The sequence below is a fragment of the Phalacrocorax aristotelis genome, chromosome 4, assembly GCF_949628215.1.
Source record: "Phalacrocorax aristotelis chromosome 4, bGulAri2.1, whole genome shotgun sequence".
NCBI lineage: Eukaryota > Metazoa > Chordata > Aves > Suliformes > Phalacrocoracidae > Phalacrocorax > Phalacrocorax aristotelis.
This window is the reverse complement of record NC_134279.1, coordinates 24638590-24654194: the sequence shown is the minus strand read 5'-3', so window position 1 is coordinate 24654194 and position 15605 is coordinate 24638590.

The window sequence follows — 15605 nt, the reverse complement described above, 5'->3', positions numbered from 1 at the left end:
CTGCGATTTGCAGTTGCCTAAGGTCTAAGAGAGTCTTGCAACTGTGTGGGGTGAAGAACTGCTGGGAGGTTGGCACCAGGATTTTGAGGCTAGATGGGTCAAGCAGCATGTGGCTTAGGGTTGTTTCAAGCTTACCCAGGCAGGTAGACAGCTAACATCCCTCAACTCCTGCCAACGCCTTAGTTTCTTCTGAGAATGTCTCCAAATGCATATAAAATCATCAGTATTCCTTCTGCGCTTATTCTGAAGAAACCAAGCTTTCATCAGCTCTGTTTTACACAGAGGAACCAAAAGGGGATGAGAATGGGAACAGGGAATTGGACTTACAAGAGCATTTTTAACTTGTGTGCAAGCTTGTATTCTTAAACTTTTAGTCTTGTACTATCCAGATAACGTTCTTGTGTCTTGTATGCAGTTGTCAGAAGTCTTTAGATCAGCCCCAGCATATATATATTTTCCAACTAATACAAAAGTGAAGCGGCTGAGATAATATATCCTTTTCCTCAAATAATTTATTGAAAGCCACTGCCCCCACCCCCAAGTGGCAGGCGGGATGCGACTGGATAAAGCCCTTCTGGTGGCTGGAGCTGCTTTTGGAGCAGCCTCAGGTGAACCAGCTCCTTCCCTGGGTACGGCAGGCTGCCAGCGTGCTGGGAAAGCATCCTGCCCAGCCCCAGGCATCACTGAAATAGCAGGAGTCCAAGTGGCACGGAAGGGGAAGGGCTGTTGTACCACAGTCCAAGGGGTTTGAGCCGACAGTGTTCAAAACAGAGCTGTTACGGGGTACGGTGTCTAGGGTTTATGCTCATTAAAGTTAAGCTCAATGGTTTCTCGGCTTGCCCTGGTGCATCACTTGTGTCCAGAATGGATGTTGCTCGCAGCAAATGTTTCTGCCTCTGGAACCTCTCTGTGTCTGTCTAAGCATATCTTAGACATACCATTTCCTGTTAATTGCATTTTAAAGCATTACAGGGAAAAAGGGGGTCATCTTCCAGTCCTCATTTGGATGAAGGTTTAATTAATATATGTGAGAAGGGAGCCAAATTAGCCACCGACAAACTGTCAAGGGCTTCCTCATAGAGGAAAAAGCTGCTAACCAATGTGTGGGTGACAAAGGTAAGGGAGACATGTTTGCACACTGTTCAGAATGTGTGGCAGAAGGCGACCACTTTTCTGGCCTAATTCACAAATAAATTCTCTGTTTTCTAATGTAGCACTCTTCCTGAAGCCGGCTGGAACATGCTTCCCAGGTACAAGAAGTCTGTAGCCAGGAGTTGATTATTAGGTAAGGAAAAGCCTTTGGCAACCAAAATCCTGCTGTGTCAGACATTGAGACGTCTCCTCGTGACTTCAGTGAGATTTGAGTTCTTAAGTGCTTTGGCTTGTTAATTCCTTATTTTGAACGTTCTACCTGGCTATCCTTTTAAATCATTCTTTCATTCATGTTCTTTCTAAAAGCTCTTAATACCAGTCCAAAGTTCCTGAAAGCCGCTGCTCTGTCAATAGCTGTTACCAGTGGGGTGAAGATGGCCCGTGCATACAGGATGGCCGGGAGAGAGTGGCGTGTCCTTAGTGCTACCTAGCCCGGTGCCACAAAGCCTTAAAGCAGGTCCCTGGTGGTTCCTTTGCTGTCACTTTCTGAGTTCGTTAGTTGTTAGGTGCGTAGCGAGAGCTGACATTAGCCAAGTACCTAATTCCCTTGGGCATTTCAGTCCCTTGAGCTCGGGCCTTTGTGCTGCTGAACAGGCTCTGCCTCTCTCCACACAGCCGAGCACCCACGTAACTGTCCTTCGCTTCTTGTTAAAGAGGGGAAATATACTCCAGCACACTCCAATCACATCCACCTCCTAATAAGATTAGGAAAAGTGTGATGATGCAGTTTTCTTGAGAGAACAAACATTTCTATGCCTTTAAGCGTACGTCAGTAAGTCTCTCTGTGAATCTTCCTGTTGCAGAGAGCAAAAAGATTTAAGAGTCTATTGCCCATTTTTGATACTTAGTAGATAAGAGAACCAAAGGAATGCAAATATTTGAATAAAAATTTTTTTCATTTCAATTCCTAATTTCTTCATTCCATCTGTGATTAGAGAGATTAGAAAGTACTTGGCTGAGCTCTGTTAGCAATGGAGTTAACTTGGCTCTTAGTTAACAAATTCGTATCCCAAGGTCTTCACAGGTACATACAAATTGCTGTTAACCAGCCCTTTTTTTTTTTTTTAGCTTTCCTTCACAGGCTCTATTTTTTTCTTGTTCTAATGTGTTAGCCTAATTAATTTTAAAAATAAATAAATAAATAGATAAACCATGTTTTGGGGGAAAGTCTGTTCCTTGCCATGCATATACCTCTGTGGAGATGGGACCATGGGACTATTTAGTGTTTTGACCGTGCATTCAGCGTGAGTTTTGTCATTGCTGAGACTTGTCAGCTGGGCTTTGCCAGCTGGGGGGATTTCTCTGCTAAGAAGCAGGTAGATTTTAAAGTATAGTTAAGGCTTGTGATTAATAGACCTGACTTGTGCAGTGGCAGCTGCGCTGCAGTTTCCCAGGAGACTAAGCCATGCGTTGTAATGAGTGTTTTGCAAGGAACGCCAGAAAATAAGCCGAAGACACCATAAAAAGAATTCACGTCTCCATGAGTAAGGCTGCTCTGCCATTAATGCTCTGTTCTTCCCTTGTTACTAAAAAAAAAGTATTTCAATGTTTTTTTAAATCCTCCACTTAAATATTGAGACTGGTAGCACAGATTGTTTTTGACACTACCCTTCTCCCATCTTTTCTGAAAGCTTCCTGATTGCCACCTTTATTTTTCCCCCTCCAAATCCCTGTGTAATACAGGCAGTAGAGGAAGACCAGTGTAGCTATTCCCAGCTAGAAGGCACTTGCTTCCAGTGCAGCGGTGGTGCGGGCTGCTTTTTCCTTCCTAAGTGCTTCAGACATCTCCTGGGGAAAGTCAGAAACCGTTTAACTCAGAATTGGCTCTGCTTCTGTATCATTCTGTATGTTGTCTCTTTTGATGAGTAACATTTAAAAGCAGGTTTCTGACTGAGCTTATTTGTGCCTGCTGCTGCATCATAAATAACCCCCACTGAGGAGACCCTAAAGGAAGGCCTTGCCCCGCATGCTGGACTGTACTGCCTTCGGACAAAGTCCCCAGGGCCAAATGCAACTCGTAATGGAAGGAGCACATTCCACGCCCTGGCACAGCTCTTGGTCCCGCTCTGACTGGTCCTGTCCCCTATTCTCCTTTAAGAATCTGTCCAGAACCCCTTCTCTGCAAAGGGGGTTTTCAGCCTGCGACAACCTTCCCTATAACACAGAGTCATGAGTAAGTGTGCCAGAATTAAGATGTTTAACTGTCGTAGGATCTGATGAGAAGCAAAGGTTTTTTGCAGTTTCCTGTAAAACACTGAAGTAGTGAAATTTTTCATTCCCTCCACATACAGCACTGTTAATGATTTTTTTGCTACATGCCTGGTGGGTTTTTTCATGCTTGTGTTCAATGAACATTAGAGTTAATTTTTATCTTGAGTAATGTTGAGCTGTGACATTTTCCATCTTAACAGTTTCGCAATATGTTTTTATTCAATCCCATTGTCAGTCCTGCTGAAAGCTCTTTGGATGCCACTGTTGATGGCAGATAGAGGGCAGTGGTCCTGCCCTTTCTAGTCCTGCACGGAAAAAGGCCCTTGTGTCGCCTCCGTGTCAGCCTGGGACCCAAGGTGTGTTTCCAGCGAGGCTTACACCATGGCAGGTTTGAAGCAAACCTGCATTCTGGCTTTTCTGCACTCTAGGAAGCAGCCCATCGGGACTGTTCCATGAGAGCGCTGTTTCGAAGGCTAGTGTGTTTCGTGACAGAAGTCGCCTGCGTCTCCAGTGACCCCAAAGAGGAGAGTCGCACGCTGGCACGCTGCGTCTCCTCTGCCTCTGTGCCGGTGCCTGGGCAAGGGTAATTTTGGCTCTTCATGGGACTGTGAAGCTTTTGCCTAGATTTCTGACTGATGGTTTAGGAGGAATCCTTTGCCAAGTGCGTAGTTGCATGGACTAAAATAGAACAGACTCTGAACTTCAAAAACAAACTAAGCATAGGTTTTGCCTTTCTCCTTTTGGGCTTTTTATAACAAATACACAGAAGAGTTCCTCTCTCAAATAAAGAGGTAGCATTTGAAGTATTCTGTAAAATAGAAACACAATGAGCCTTTAGATAACATGTCTCATTTACCTCCCGGGACATCCTGGGGTTTCCATATGTCTTACAGTTGCCTGGAGAGCTGTGCTACAGCCTGTTTCGTGGGGGCGGCTGCGTTTCGGCAGGTAGCACGTGATGCCAGCTGAACGCGTGTGGGTGTCTTCTGTGTGTTTCTGAATCAACGTTGTTTCATTGTGGAACTCTGAAAAGCATTTAATCTTGAAAAGGAGAAATGGAGCTTACTGTATCAAAGATGTACACAGGCACAAGAGCCTGTGCCATTATTGCTGTAAAAATCACTGAAGCACGCCACTGAAATATTTAAGACTTGACAGTGCCATACATTGTGATGATTATCTGTGTTCATCGCTTCCTGCTTCAATGATTTTATTAACAACAAAAATTTGCAAAACCATTCTAGTGTTGCAGTTCACAGATGTGTAGTATCTGTTACCTTCTTATCTCAACAATGAGCTGTCACAGGCAAAAAATTTACTAAACCTTGGTTTTATTTCTTTTAGGAGTGTCCTCTTCATATCCTGCTAGCAGTAATATACACATGCATGGAAGCTACTGTATTATTTAAAAGGTTGGCACTTCAGAACCCAGTCTGAAACGCCTTCACAAAGAATTTTTAAAAGGATGCTGCATGCAATATCATACTTTATGTAGGATCTTATTTCTTGAAACATAGGTCCTTCATCTTACGCATCTGGGAAGGGGCTGCCTCCTTCCTTGAGCTGTGCATGGCATTTCCCTGGCTCCCGTTCTGGTCCCAGCCGTAAGTATGGGGTTGTGCACTTCTCCCTTTACAGAGCCGTTCGTGAGAAGTGCCTTGCAGATGCAAAAGCTCACATGAAGATGGGAATGAATTATCAAATGACTTTTAGGATCACAGAAAGGGACGTTCAGCAATGAAAGCCAACAGGTACAACTCGTGTTATTTGTCAGTTTAAAACAAAATCTCCTGTAGGTGACTTAAAATGGGACTGGGACTGACTACTGACTCCTGGGTGGCCTGAAGAGGTGTTGGTTGCATAACTAAATGAAGTTTTTATTTGGTTTGTGTACGTCGGCTGTGTCGTGTACGGTCTCTCAGAAGACCTCCAGCTCTTCTCAGCAATGTACAGCTTGGACATGTGCGAGCCAAACTGCAAATTTTTCCTGGTACTGAGAGAGGGCTTTTACAATGCTTCTCTGTGTCAGTTGAATCACTATTTTCTACAAAAATGAACTATTACAGAGCATTTTTTAAACACTTTTGGACTCTTAACATGCTGAAGTATGTTTCTGCTTGGTCTCAGAAAGCCATTTCTGTTCCTCAGAGGGATTCCCTGCTTGTTTGTGGTAACTGCAGAGCCGGAACCAAGCTCTGCAGGACCATAAACTTGTGCTTGATGCAGAGTGTCGTACAAGGAATTTAAATTATTTATGTGCCTCATGACTTACTTTTGAGCTTATCTTCCGCAAGCTCAGCTTTTTTGAGCCTGGTGTGATCATAATGGGGCTTTGATACTTTCATATGTGAGTCTTCTCCTTTAAGAAACGAAATAAAAATAGCCTTAAGCCTTTTCCTGTATTTGGCTTTTTCAGGAAGTTTAACACATCTGTATCTTTTGCTCGCATTTCCTGTTTTGCCTTTCGAACAGTGAAATTGTTGAACTGATCGCCTGAAGCCCAGGCTCCTTAGAGTTAGCTTGAAGCTGCTGTGCTTTCTAAAAATCGCTTACTTGAGTCTTCCCACACATGTGCTCTGTGTGTTATTTCCATAAAAGAAAACTTAGCCTTATGCACAAAACTAGGTAAAATATAAGGTGAGTTTATTTCTCTTAGAGACATAGATTTTTGACAGCTGATTTCATAGCCAGGAGAAATGTGGCAGATCTAGCCTACCTGTAAATCAGTAAAATATTTATACAATATGGGAAGAAAAAGGGTAATAACTCCAACTGAGATGAGGGAAACAAAGAAAAGCTGTCAGACTGGAAGAAGTTTTATAGGAGAATTCTTCACAGTGGGGTCTGTACACCTATCTTGTGTATATTTGCAGTAGCGATGGTAGCACAGGAATTAGGCATGTAACAAACTTACAGAAGCAATAGGAAGGATTATGCAAGAATGTGTTGGAGTTAAGGCCTGGAGTTAAAAAAATAGCGGGGGGGGGGGGAGTAAATTTCTTAGTATGATGTGCAGAATCGTATAGTTCTGAATTCATAAGAAAGCACTCTTCAGAGCTCATCTGTTGAAAGTGACTTAGGAGGATAGATGGAGTTTTAAACAGGAGCCAAGAATAAGACGTGGCTGTCAGAAAATATAATCCTAGGATGTTTTGGACAGTATAGTTTTACTATAGACATGTAACAACTCATAGCATTGCACTTTATTAATTTTATCTATATAGAGAGATAAAAATAACGCAATCTGGTACAGAAGCAATTTCATTAAAAACTTATGGAAGATGGCTTGTTTGTAAAGGTAAAATGAAGTCATAGGGGAGAAACTAAGTGAAAGGGTCATGTTGGCTGAAGAGAAATGAGGCAAAAACTATCTGTTAGTACCTTCAGTCCGATATTAGGAAAAATTTCAAACCCTCATTTGAGTAAGATTCTGAATCAGTAGCATCAGTGGTGACAAGAACTGTAAACAGCTTTTAGGATAAAGCTTGATTGTTTCCAAAAGAGATGCTGTGGGAAGTTGCCTGCAAGAGGAAAAGACTGCTCTGAGGCAGAGTGTTTTTCTAGTTCTCTGGTAGAGCTACAACATAAAGCTGAGGGGAGCTTCGCTTGCGCTTTTCCAGAGATGTCAGTGCAGTGGGAGGCCACGTTAAGTAGTCTGGAGAGACTGCCTTTTTGGTCGTTTCCTTTGTTCTGGTTGTTAACACGCTGCAGCACTGTGTATTATGCAAAGAGATTATCTAACCTCATCTTTGCTCTGACTTTGGCTGGTTTAACTGAAAGATTCGTTTCTGAGATAACACAGTTTATAATTTGCTCAGTAGTGTTCTCTGTTTCCAAATACCTGGCTTCTCCGGCTTGGAGGCAGGAGTGGTATTATTTCCTATTGAACAACCAAGCCAATATGATCTCTGTTAGCATCATTGCAGTGGAGGAAAGGAAGGAGTTACATGATTAGGCTCTTAAATTATTGCTAAATTCTGCTTGCTTGCTTTTGGTTTGCTCAATAAACTGTATATTGCAGCAATGTGCCCCCAGCATCCTGGGTTGGACATTCAGTTACGTTTGACCATAAAAGCTGATAATCTCGTGGCCAATGATGTGCGCAACACTTCCCTTTTCAGTCTAACAGAAACTGATGAACAGTTACAGCACCTTCCTCCCCTTCCACGTGCAGTTCTGCAGCACACAGATGCCTGGGCAGAAACAGCCTTTCGTGAGAGCCATGGCATAAGGGAACATTTTCAGCTCTAGCTAACATTTCAGCTCTAATCCAGGTCACCAGGAAAACCACAACTGCTGCCACCTTGTTGTAGGGCTTCTGCAGTTGGACTAAATGACTCAAACCCAGTTCCTAGTCAGTAAATCTGCAAGCCACAAAGCAACCGTCACAGATGGCATTATTTCATGTACTTCATGGAAAACATGGAGTCTGAATTCAGCTTTAAAGGAGGGGTAGCCCAAAGACAAGAACTTTATCATATAACTTTGATTAATTCCTCCTTAATTCTGTTGAAGGAGGAAGGCTTGACTTTATCTCCCCGTTTGTAAATGTGAAAGGAAGAGGGGAATATATAAAATAGGTCATTTAAGGAAATCTCAAAGCTGAACAGGATGACATTTTGAGACCAGCAAGTTTGTGCTGCTATAACCTGCATATAAAAGTTTTCCTTCTCTGTCATGTGCTCTTCAGAACACAGAGTTCTCTGGAAAACATACAACAGCAATGCAGACCTGTAGTCCGAGCTTGTTGGTAGGTGTGGATAAAACATGTATGCATGCTTTCTTTAAAAACACGTATGTACCTTCTTCATGGCTGAAGAGAGCACACTCAAAGATATAATTTAAGAAATTAACTTCCAAAGAACTTGTTGCACGTGTGATACTATGTCAACATAGGCAACGTTACTGCAGGGTGATCAGTGATCTCCCGTGTGGCAAAGCCCACTACCGCAATGGCTGCTCATGAAGGCAGCATATGCTATTTGCTTTCCATTAGTACCTGCAAACATCTACGTATCTGATGCTGTAAAACCTTGTTGTAAGAACTCGTGTCTGCTTCTAAAGGCTTATATCTAAGGAAATTAAAAAACACAGCAAGTTGAGAACAGTATTTTTCTTTGGGTGATATGGTGGGGTCATAGTTGGGAGCTGAGGCTTGTCTGAGATCTTAGTGGAGTCTACAGAAGAGCTGGGAACTGAGCATCACCTTCCAGAGCCCCAGCCCAGCACTCCACCATGTTAGTTTCCCACTCACACTTTTGCTGGGGGCCTACGCTTCGGGAGCTCATTTCAGATCCCGTGAAAATGTAGGTAACCAGTCTGAACTCAGCTCAGTAACAAATTATTGGTCTCAGTTCTGGTAAGAAGGACAAATGTTTCTACTTGCGTGAATGTTCGCCGACTCTCCCATTAGAAAACACCGGCTCAGCCGCTGACCCTGCTGGGCACGCACAGCCTGATCTCTGTCTTCCTGGGCAGGTGCTGGGAGCTCCGCAGCAAGGAGAACACTAGCGTCCAAGAGCAGTTACATCCTGTGTGGTTGGCTGCTTCAGATCTTCCGGTGGGAATACCTATAAATTATATTCAAGAGTTTTAGTGCACTAATGGAAAAAATCATTATCTTGCGCATGGGAGCCTCATACAAACACACAGCTCTTGCTCAAAAAAAAAAAAAAGGTTGAATTTCAAGATCTGATATTAGGTAAAGCTATAAACCCTTTAAGTATCAGCCAGTGGGATTTGACCAAAATAGATGAAGAAATGGTGCCGGAGGGTATCATATGAAGTAAAAAAGAAGTGTGCCACAACAGACCGAAGAAGCAGGTAATCTTTACTGCCTGATGACATACAGCCTAGTGTTTTGTTAAAAAGTCATCAGAGCTGTGGCTGCAGCACTGTGAGGTGCTCTCTATTACCTTCTCAGGGGAGTCCAGATGCTGTGATGGTCATAGCATAGACACATTTCCAGGAGCTTGAGGACCTCACCTAATTTGACCGTATGTTCATATAAAGGTGAAACTACTTGACACTATCTTTGTGAATCTAATCATATCTGCCGTCACTGCTGCCTCTAAATGAATGCTGTAAGAGAGGCAATGTACTGAGTATGGCTGGGAGGATTTCTGTCTTCAAAGTAAATCAGATATGACAGAATCAAAAGTATTTGCAAATTTGCATTTCTATAGCTGTTTTGAAATGACACACATAATCTTGGTTTTCCTGTGAACGCTCTGAGAACTTTTCACTCTCCAAGTGACTTTTTCACTCTGAAATATGTCACACATTGTTGCCAAGCTATTCATAACAGAATACTTTTCTTCTTTGCTTGTTTTCTTCGTGTTTGTTATTTACTAACTGGAAAAAGTGTTCTAGAAAGTCGTTCCTGCTCTGTTGGAAAATCTTTACCTCATTAAGAGTTATTCATAAACATTAAAGGCATAAAGAAGATATTTGTCCTAGCCCCAGTTTCATGGGGCTTGAGGTTTTTTTTTTTTTTCTGAAATACACTTTTCCAAGGGGTTGCTCTTGCCCTGGTAAATCAGCACTTCTGGGAGAGAGGCAACCTATTGTGTAAAGCTGCAGCATTTCAGTGATGGCGCACTTAGGGCATAAACAGCAGGTCAAGCATTAGTGCTTAACCACCAATATTTATAACTCTGATCCAACCTGCAGATGAAGGATCAAAAGAAAAAGCGAAGAGCCCTACAACCACATCACTCTGACACAGATATGCACAAGGATCCTCCCCCCACACCTCCCAAACACCAGCAAGGATTCTGAGCAGTGCATGGGAGTCCCCGAAGCACCGTGTCTCAGTAAACTCTCCAGCTAATCTCCTCACCTAACAGTGGCTTTTGTTAACAGTTTAATAACCCTTGTGGATATTTTCAGGCCATCAATAAAACATTGCTTCCTGTCTTTGTCTTCTCCTGTCTATGTTAGACATACATGAAATGTTATTAGATGCACAGAAAATAAACATTTGTCCCAGGGGGACATGTCCCCTAGGGAGAAGGGGACCCAGTGGGGCTGGGGGGTCTCCCAGGGCAGCTGGTGACCCCTCCTGCCACCGGGCTCCCTCCGCCCAGCTGGTTTCTTCTCCCCAGCTCTTTCCCGGAGCAGCTGCCGGAGCCGGGGAGAGCTGGAACCAGCGCGTGTGGGAGCTGCCGCTGGGGAGCGCTGGGGTTCGCTGGGGTTCAGCCCCTCGGCCCTGCCCAGCACCACCCTCGCAGGCAATGCCCGAGGACTGGAGTGGCACCAGGGCGCACTGCAGGGGAGGACATGCCCAGCGAGGGGAGTCCCCTGAGGCATGACCAAGCCAACCTGTGCTGTGCAACTGGGGTATCTGGCTGTGCCAGTGGGGCCCGGGGGTCTCCAGTGCCACAGGAGTGGCCAGGTCCCCACAGGTTCCCTGGGGATGGAGGCACAGGCGGGGGTCATGTCCCCATCCATGGCAGTGGGGTGCTGGGGACTGCCATGCCCCAAGCGTGCCCGGACCAAGCAGGCGCGAAGGAACTGGGCCTGGCCCAGAGCTCGGGGAGTGGTTTTGTACTTGGGGCACTTTGGCTTTACCCCTTGCCCTGGCAGCTGAGGGACAGGGAGGGCAGGTGCTGTCTCCCAGCAGGGCTCCCTGCACAGCCCTTGGTAGGGAAGGAGGCATCCGGCTTATTTGCAGCTCCAATTTGTCTGAGGCTCCAGCTCCAGTTCATTTCTGCTCTGGTTAATTACGGCTTGTGCTTGTTCAAATGAACTTGGTTTTTGACAGGGTCAATCACTGCCATAACTTGGATATGAATTGTCATAACTTGGATATGAACTGTCATAATTGTACATTCTCTAAATATGGACTAATGAGTTAATGACTATTGCAGCTGTTGTACACACCTTGAATAAAGAGTTGGACACATGAAGACAGTGTGAAAAGTGCCTTTTCCCCCAGAGACCATCTCAGATGTTGATTTCAGCCTGGTGCATGCCAGCCTCCCAAGCTTCGGGGACAGATGTGACCAGACCCCCACCTCTGGCAGGGGTCCACGCACCCTGGATTTGAGCCCCTGGACAGCTGAGTCAGTCTCCATTTCTGAGCCCAACCATGCAGGACTCAGCCCCTGCTCCAAATCTCCAGCCCAGTCCCAGGAACTCATTTCCCAGCCCCAAAACACAGGACTTGGTCTCTGTTTTCCAGTGTGGGAACACCCAGCTCATTCTGTGCTGCCAAGCCCCAAAACCAGCCCCAGGAGCTGTGTCTTGACCCCCACAAACACCTGACTGATCCCCAACCCCTCTCCCGCAGCACCACTGGCAGTGCGGAGAGGGGCTGGGAGCCCCAGGCAGTGTCCAGTCCAGGGTACCGAGGAGGGCCGCCTGGTCTCCAAAAGCACATTCTGTTCCCAGACCCTCCCCAGAGGCTGGGAATAGCTGGGGGCCTGCGGATCTGAGCCCCAACGCCCCGGATCAGCAGTGCAGACCCAGTTCCAAGCACCAAAGCACAGGACCTGATCTCTCCTGAGCTCAACAACACAGGGCTTGGTCTCTGTTTTCAAAGCCCCAAAACTGACCAAAGGAGCCTGGTTACAAGCCCCCAAAATGCAACACCTAATCTCTGCTTCTGACTTTGCAAAATGCAGGATTTAGTCTCAATTTCTGGGCCCTAAACTTGGCCAAATGAGCCTAATTTCAAGCCTCCCAATACCACATGACCTGGTATCTGTTTCTGAACCCAACAATGCAGGACTTTTAGTCTCCATTTTCAAATCCTAAAACTGCCTAAATTAGCCTGGTTTCAAACTACCAAAACAGAGGACTTGGTTTCTGTTTTTCAATCTCCCCCCAAAATGTAGGACTTACTCCCTGTTTCTGAGCCCTAAACCTGGTCAATGTAGAAATTGGAGAAGCCTTACAAGTTGCAATAAGAAGACTGAAGAGCAGATGAAAGGAAAAGGTAAATTCAGTTAAAGCCTCATCTAAGTCAACGTCATCATTTTTAAGGCAGAGAAGAGAGGTGGGCAATTTCCATCCTATTGCTGTGAGCTACTGCTGCTCCGCCACTGAGATTTCTAACATCATTAGCTCTGATCCTCTGAACCTTTGCACAGCTGCTCAGCCTACTCCGTAGAGCTCATTGGTCTTGCTGAACTCCAGGCCCACTTTCCCTAGGGAAGGTTTACATACATAAACAGAGATGCTCGAAAGCTTCTGGGTTTACTAATACATTATAGGGCAGTAGCTTTCTATGAACTGGAGTCCTTTCATTCATTTTTATGGGCTCAGAGTAGGGCTTATAGCAAATCTAGCTAGACCATGAGTACATCCACGACGCTGCCTCTAACAGCCTTCAGCTTTGACGACCCTTCTTTGATACAAAGCTGTTAGCAGCAAACTTCAGACCGACTCCTACAGAAGGCGAGAGCCTGGGTCAGTCTGGGTGTATAGACCTGTGCATGACATTATCCACACTGAGGGGAACAGAAAAGCTCATTTAAGGTTTGCTTTTTAAAGAGGAAAGAAAAAAAACTATCAGGGTATTACAATAGAAGAGCTGACGAGCAGAGGGTAAATTGGCCTTTCCACGAACCAGCACTGCAGTTGCTCGAGCATGACAAGACAGAAGGACTGCTCACCATGGTGGGGGGAGGCAGCATCTTGGAAGAGGCTGGGAAGTTCTGATGTGCACTTCCTTTGACCACTTTAAAGCACAGCCTCTACTCTTCACGCGTCACTTTCCAAGCTTCCCAGGTTTACTGCCAGCAGGTTTACTTTTCCAACAGCATTTGAAGTGTGGCAAGAAAAACTGCAATTTTAATAATGAACGCTTTCAGATGTGTATTTGTTTTTAGTGAACAGTCTCCTCCTCCTTTCCATGCTTTCCCAGGTAACTGGGTACACACGTCCTACCAAATTACCTTTCATTCTTTGCCGTTGTCTTCTGATGAAGTTTTCCCTGTCACTCACACTTCCTCAGTAGTTTAGAAAGCTGGTCAGTATGCAATATGTTTTACTGTTTGCTTTATGATACTAGTAATGAAACTCCCTTTGGTTCTTTTTTCCAATTTTCCTGGACTACAAATTGCACAGCATGCAAATACAGTCACTTAGGGTCTGCAACGTCTAATTTTTCCTCTAGTCATTTAACTATCGAAGCAACCTTCCTCTATTTGCCATATAGTTGTTGCCATTTCCTCTCTTCCTCTGCTTTCCTATCTCCAGCTTCATGTAAATACTGATAACAAGAGAATACAACACCTGGCTATTTCAGGATGCCAGTGTTACAGATACTCCTCAAGGAGTAAACGAGGGCACCCTTTATGCTCCTGTGACTTTTTTGCCAGGGGTGGTTGGCTGTGGGTGAGAACACAAAGACAGACAGATACCCCAGCTCAGCTCACCGTGGATAACTGTACTGAGTGTAAGTGATGTTTTTAGTGCTTTCTGACAGTGCTAGCAAGCTGCTTTGGAAAGGTTTGGTTTGTTTGCTGTTAGAAAATAAACAATTGTGGTCCTGATTCAAAACTCTCTGTGTTGCTAACCACACATTACTGATGCTCTCCAAACAATCTTTCAGTTATTGCTCATATTGTTCTTTTTCCTTGACATTTTACTATTCTGTTATTTTAAATGTCTGCTTCTACACAGCTGTGATTACCTGTTAACCATGTATTGTTTGTTTTTTGGAGTTGCACTGTAACAAAACTGCATTACATTTTTCGTCAAAGGAAGCAGGCAGTGTTGGGATGTGCTTGGCATCAGGCAATAGCCAGGGAAAAAGTCCTTATAGGGGAGTCTCTGCTGTTCAGCTCCACCAGAATGGCAAATGAAGTAGTAATTCATAAGAGATATATCAGGTAAAAGTGAATACATGCCAGGCTAGTCTGAAAATTAGATCCACTTTCTGATGATCTTTGTCCTACCATCCACTACACCTAGGGCTAGGGAAACGGTGGGGTTTGTACCTGTATGCTCTGAGGCATATCGCATAGTACCTTATTTGTAAAGGTATTTAGGGGCAGTTTCTTCTAGTGATTTTACTGAGTACAGGTGCCTTAGCAGCTCTTGAAGTATGACCTTTCCATTCTTTGTGCTCAAGTTACCTGGATGTAAAAAAGCAGTAAAACATTTCCTCATAGTTAATAGGGATTGGTGTACTCAGATTTGAGATACTGAGGTAGTTTGGTGCCGGGAGGGGTGTAGGTCTCTGAGAAATCCCCAACAAGGATTCTTCACGTACCTAAATTAATCCCTTCATATTCCTGACCCCAACTCGACATTTCTGAGCCTAACTCATCAGCTCCAGCACGGCTGGAAGCAATGCAAGGAAGAGACTCTGCTGGTGTCCCCACAGAGGTGTGCGTGTCTTTCACCGACCAGGCACTACCAGCAGGTCCCAGGTGACAGTGGCACTTTCCCTTCTGGGCTGAATTGAGCTGCACTGAAATCAGCATCACCGTGCTCATCAGTTCCTCGGAAGGGTCATTCAGAGCGGCTTTGTTCTGAGGGACGTACACCACGCTGTATGATGACTAGGGCCTCTGGCAGACTTTAAGAAGGTTAGGTTTTTATATAAGCCTGTTAGGAGAGCCTCAAAGCCTGTTGAATTAACAGACATTTGCCCCTGTAGGTATGTGCCCAGTAACCCCAGCCATAGAGCTCTTTCCCACCTAGCATTATGGTGGCATTTCAGGAGACACTAGGACTCCTGTATTTAATAGGCTTAAGCCAGAGGATCTTCTTCGCCAAGTTCTTCCTTGCTGTACCACTTGATGGCACACTTGCATTAGCACACTGCAGCCTGAAGGCAGGACAAATCAACAAGCAAACCCCATCCAAAGTTGTTCCACTTAATTTGTTTTGCATTATGAATGTACCTGTTTAATTACAGGAATCTAACACTGTAATATTGAGTAGGAAAAAGCAGGGCATAGAAAATAATACACAATAAACCCTGAATTTTGCAATTTTAATCCCAGATATTGTCTTGATAATTCATTACTTTTTCATTCTTTCAATAAATTTAGTAAGAAATTTGCCTTTGCCTTATTGAGCCTTTTCTTCCAGCGGTGGCAAATTTTCCTTGCCCAATATTTTCTTCTTTCTCTCTATCAGAAGGTTTGTAGCAGGTTTGTTCATTGCATGTGTTCATGCATGGTGCAGGGTTTTCCTTTGCCCTTTCAGTTCAAAAGCAGCAATGAATTGCTACTGAAACTAAACAACGATACCGTCTGTTTGGCTAGGCGGTAAATGGGAAA